Source organism: Mirounga leonina, unplaced genomic scaffold, assembly GCF_011800145.1.
Source record: "Mirounga leonina isolate KUSES-001 unplaced genomic scaffold, KU_Mleo_1.0 Mir_180, whole genome shotgun sequence".
Classification (NCBI taxonomy): domain Eukaryota; kingdom Metazoa; phylum Chordata; class Mammalia; order Carnivora; family Phocidae; genus Mirounga; species Mirounga leonina.
Window position 1 is genome coordinate 9,894,020 of NW_023270469.1, and position 6,000 is coordinate 9,900,019.

Here is a 6,000-nt window from a genome sequence, read left to right on the forward strand (position 1 = left end):
GCTTCCAGCGGGTGGCTTTTGTTCATTCCCCTGAGAGAGACGGGAGAGGTGGGTAGTATTCAGTGAGACCACAGCAGGCGAGCTGGAGCTCTTGATAATGGGTGTTGTGCTGAAACCAGCCTCCCTTAGACAAGAGTCTCCCTGGATGCCAGGGAAGAAATTATAGGGATCCACCAAGATTTGAAGAAAGTGGAGGTGTGTGTGTGTGTGTGGGCATGCACAATAGTTATATTCATTGCCATTTATTATCTTTGGCTTTCATGATCTTGTATTTTATAGTCTCCCAATAAATGGCTATAATTTGGAGGCTGGTTTGATGACCTGAGATTGTTATATAGATGTGAGCCCCAACTCCCTGGGGGTGTGCCATGCATCAGCACTTTTTGGGAGGGCCCATAGCAGGGGATATTGCATTTGTAAGCAAGACACATCAACCTCCATGCTCATATTCATAAGAACTTTAGTAACCATGCAATAAATGTTAGAATGGTGACATAAAATAATAACTTAGGGATTTATGTGGATTATTTCATTTAATCCTCACAGCACTGCATTTAGATAAAGAAACCGATGCTTGGGGAAATTAAGTAACTAGACTGAGGCCACAACCTGATGAGAGATAGAACAAGGACCCTTGTTTTAGAGCTTGCGGCCTCCTTTGGACCCTCGGGATTAAGTCGATGCTAGGTTCAGTTCCTAGTTATTTTTGAAGAAAATAAAAAATTACCTAGACAGAGATCTGAGTCCTTCATGATCTGCACATATAACAGGCTTCAGTTATTTGAGATTAAGACCATGATGATAGACTCAACAGACAGGCGTGTTCTGTGTTCATAGACTCATTCACTGATCCATAGACTATTATCGAGTACGTACAATGAAGCAGAGTCCATGCTGAGTACCGAGGAGACCAAGGTTAGCAAAATACAGTTTTTTTTTTTTTTTTTTTAAAGATTTTATTTTATTTATTCATGAGAGACAGAGAGAGACAGAGGCAGAGGAAGAAGCAGGCTCCCAAGGAGCAGGGAGCCCGATGCGGGACTCGATCCCAGGACTCTGGGATCATGACCTGAGCCGAAGGCAGACGCTTAACCATCTGAGCCACCCAGGCGCCCCGCAAAATACAGTTTCTTGAGAGAAGCTGGGAGATTATACAGTAGCAAAAGGCACAGACTGTCTTTCTATGGGCATGAAAAAGGGGGCTTGACTCGGGTTTAGGCGTGGGGCTGGAGTTCACCACGGTAGCATGGAGCCAGTAAGAAGATTGTGCTGGGGGGGGGGGGTAACAATTTAAATATATAATTACTGGATTCTTTGCTAAGAGGTGTACTAGTCCCTTTTTGACCTCTCGACACCCCTGAGCAACAGCAAAATTTACAGCAGCTTAAAACCAGAAAGCCTCCAATGGATTAAAGATCACTGAAATTCCCAGCACTGTGGAGTTCATGCAACAATTGGAAAACTCATGCTCCTGTTAATGTGTCTTATTAAAAGTCACCAGCATGGGAATGTAACTTGGTACAGCCTCTCTGGAAAACTCTGACAGTTCCTGAAAAAGCTACAAGTGCAAGGAAAGTGAAACAAAGTGAAAAAAAAGAAGTGAAACAACCATTTAGTGCATGACCCCTGGCAATTCCATTCCCTCGCATCCTCCAAGAGAAGGGAGAACCTGTGTTCATGCAAAGACCTGTCTGCGAATGTTCACAGTAGCCTGATTCGCAGCTGTCAGAAAGTGAAAACAACCCACATGCCCGAAAGCTGGTGGATGAATACACAACGGGACGACCTCTATACAGTGGAATGCTACTGGCTGATACAAAGGAGCAAGGTTCTGTTCCTTGCTACAATATGGATGACCCTCAATGTCATAAGCCAGGTGGAAGAAGCCAGACGAAAACACATTTTTTATGATCTCATGTAGATGAAATGTCCCGGGGAGGCAGACCTGTCAAGACATAAAGGAGACTAGGGATTTTCTGGGCCTGGGGGTGGGAATGAGGAATAAGTGCAAGCTGGCACATGGGGCAGCCCTTTGGGGCTACGGGAAGTTGGACAACTGAATTGGGGTGATGAATGCACAATTCTGAAAGTTTCCTAAAAAATCACTGAATTGTACACTTAAATGAATTTTATGGTGTATAAATTATATGTACCATAGTGTATAAAAAAAGTATAAACTTTTAAAAAAAGATTTTATTTAAACTTATTTGTCCGAGAGAGAGAGTGCACACAAGCAGGGGGAACGGCGAGCGGAGAAGCAGGCCTCCTGCTGAGCAGGGAGCCCGACGCGGGGCTCGATCCCAGGACCCTGGGACCATGACCTGAGCCGAAGGCAGACGCTTAACCGACTGAGCCACCCAGGCACCCATTCTTTTTTTTTTTTTTTTAAAGATTTTATTTATTTGGGAGAGAGAATGAGAGACAGAGAGCACATGAGAGGGGGTAGGGTCAGAGGGAGAAGCAGACTCCCTGCCGAGCGGGGAGCCCGACGCGGGGCTCGATCCTAGGACCCTGAGATCATGACCTGAGCCAAAGGCAGACACTTAACCGACTGAGCCACCCAGGCATCTCCCTTTAAAAGACTTTTTAAAAAAAATGACCAGTAACCTACTAAATGTTCTGTTTAGATTAGCTGGAGTATCTGAAGTGTCATTTTAAACATTATGTAACAGCCATTTTGGCTGTACACTCTTTTATTTGTTTATTTATGTACTTATTAGTATTGTGGTATAGTATATACCGTCACACAATGCTACATTAGTTTCCAGTGTATAACAGTGATTGGACGAGTCTACACCATACGCTGTGATCACCACACGCGTAGCTACCACCCGTCCCCATGCAACGCTATTACAGTACCATTGACTACCTTCCCTGTTCTGGGTTCTCCTCTCTTTCCAACACAGCTGTGAAAGCTGTTCCATTCTTTGGCTTAGGAAAGAAAACAACACAGACTTTAAAGATGGCTCAGGGAGTCAGGAAGTCATTGAAGCCGAAATGTTCTCCATGTTAGTTAATATTACAAGATCTGTGATTTGCAGATGTTTTCCACTGAATCTGAGCTTCTTGTCAGCATCTCAGATTCTGTAGGACTTTTCGGGCATATGATGGAGCAATTAGTGCTGACAGCCTCTTTCCATAATTGTGCTGCATCCAAGGCAGGCCCTGGAAATAAATGGCTTTGCTCAACCAACAGCTATGAATTAACCAAGACAAGATGGTGTTATTTTGGGGGGAATGCATCAAATTAACATTTCACATCTTTTCACATCTCTTTTGATGAGCTCCGGATTAAAATTTATGGGAAACATATGAAGAAATCGAGTCTCCTTGAATTCCAGTTCTGTGTATTAAGCCAACTTTTCTTAGATAAGCACTGAAGAGTCAGTAGAGAAATTTAATTCTGGGAGAGGAATTGATAAGATTAGCACAACTCATTCTCAGGAATGGAGGCAGGCAGGCATCATCGGAAATTGTTGGCTTGAATTTTCACCCCCTGGGAGAGCTGGGTCCCTATTCTCTGTTTCCATAGCGATTAAGAACTAACAGGCTTGTGTCTGAGTTCTGGTTCTACTACCTCTTACTATCAGTGTGACTGAGTCATTTTAATCCTCAGGTTTTCCATCAGTAAAATGGAAATAATAATTGTATGTGCTCCAGAGGGCTACGGTGAAGGATTACAAAAATAATTCATATATAGAGTTTAGTCCAAAATAGGTGTCCTAAAACATTGACTATTAGTAATAGTAGTTGTGGTATCCTGTAGAACCTTCTATCAGAGGTAGGACCAGTTTTATAATTATAGATTAAAAATATCTAGAATGTGTTAGACTGTGAACCCTTGGAGGAGGGAAACTCTGTGTCCTCCGTGTCAAACACAGTGCCAGGCACATTCTACTTGGTTCAAAAATATTTCTCTAGCAATTGAGCTGAATGGTGCCTCATTTTGTAGGTGAGGGAAACAAGCCCAGGCAGAGTGGATGGTTTTCCCGGGTTGCACAGATGGTGGGTGGCAAAGCTCTGATGGAACCTTGTAGCCCTGATCATTCCTCTGGTGCAACTGGCCCATTTAGCACCATAGATTGAAGAGCATTCTGGAAAAGAGCTGGGGTGCGGGGGGGGGGGGGGGGGGAGGTTTATAAAATCTTGACCAGCTATGGCTCAGGGGGCAAAAACTCATGTTTTTAACTGAACCTCATTGAGGTTGATTGTCTGAACCATTGTCTCCCTAGAATTTTTCACCACCTCCCCAAACCCCACTTGTCACTGTGCCTACCGCAACTCCAGGTCAGTGTTCAATCTGGACTGCTGAGCTTTGTGGTAGAAAAACACGTGATGGATAGGACGTCCTCATTACAACTGTATGGCTTCCAGGGCTGAAGGAAGCTCCCAGGACATAGTAGACACTTGGCGTATCTTTCCTGAGAGAGGATGTGAGTGAGTGAACGAATGAACCAATCTGGGTCCCAATAAGGAGCCATAGTTGTCTTTGGTCAGTTCCTCTCCCATCCCCAAGATCCTTGAGCGCAGTACCAGGGAATAGCTGTGTACTCCTTCTCTCTACACACCCCAGCGGCACCATTACCACCAGCACATTGTTGAGCAATTTACTTCATCTTTCTGTGGCTTTGTGGTCTCATCTGGATAATGGGTTTGGTGGGAGGAGTTCATGGATTAACTCACGTAAAGCCCTTTGCTCCTTGCCTGGCACATCCATAAATATTATCCTATTATTATTACTACGACTACAACCACCCCAACCTCTGACTCTCAAGCGTGGGAAGAAGATCCTGCCCTCTACTCGGAGGACAGACTTGGAGCCTTGCGGGGTGGGGGGAATATGGTCTCACATTCTAACTCCCACTCCCATATTATAAACTGGAGAGACATACTCTGATTTACATTGTAGCAACATTAGGACTTCAAGGGAGAGTTACTTCAGGATAGGTGGGAGTATAGTATCACAGAAATTTCAGGGAGAAATAAAATCTGGGGGCCATCTAGGATAATACCTTTACCATGGGGGACACTGAAAGCCTGGAGAGGAAACACACAGACAATTGTTTTTCCTCTTTGTCATGCAAGTGTCTGATTTAAGCTGTGATTGCCTAGGCACCCACTTTAAATAAGGCTATCTCAAATAAACATATTACCAGCCACAGGACTGGATAAAAACCAGGCCGCCCCTCCCCCCCCCTTTGTTTTAGAGATCTTGGTTGATTTCAGTGATCTGTAACTGACCATGTGGGCCACCTGTTTTTCCTCTTGCAAGTGAAACTCCGGCTCTTGTTTTAAATTCACCAATGAAGAGTGAGCCTGAGAAACCCCAGCCCCCCCAGCCCCCACCCCAATAAAAGCAGAACCCCAGGCCTGCTCGCTCTCTCTACTTCTCTCTACCTGTGACCTTGCTGTGTGGCCCCAGGTGTGCCGTGTAATTTCCAGGACTTGTAAGTAATCTTTTTTTTTTTAAGTTTCTTGATCCTGCAATCATTCTAAGAGCCCCAGGTGCTGGTCCAGCCACAACAAGGGCTGTGGGTAGGCAGAGACCGGCACACACCAGACCCATACGTGAAGTGACGGACTTCCCACCAACACCAGGACCCACGCATATTGACTCGCAGCCCAGAATATTTCTCCTGCCGTGAGGCACGCAACACACAGATAATGATCGTAATCTGCCTGCATGCTGGTCAATCTGTGCCGTCTTGTCTCCCTTGGTGATTCCTAACCAGGGAGGAATGGGCTGCATTGTGCACTCCTGCCCTCTGCTGGGCGGTGCGCAGATTGACGCAAGGGAAGGTGCTCGAGACGGCCACCCTTAAAGCCCGCCAGACTCGACACGGTGATTCTCTGAGGGGAAAAGGCAATCCTTGGGCCCCTTGAGGGGTGTCTGTAAGGTGGTTCCTGGGAATCCAGGAGGGAAAGATACCGCTTTTATTAAAGGAGCAGGGGCTGAGCAGGGGGAGTGTTCGTGTCTTAAGCGGAATTTTGGAAAACCCT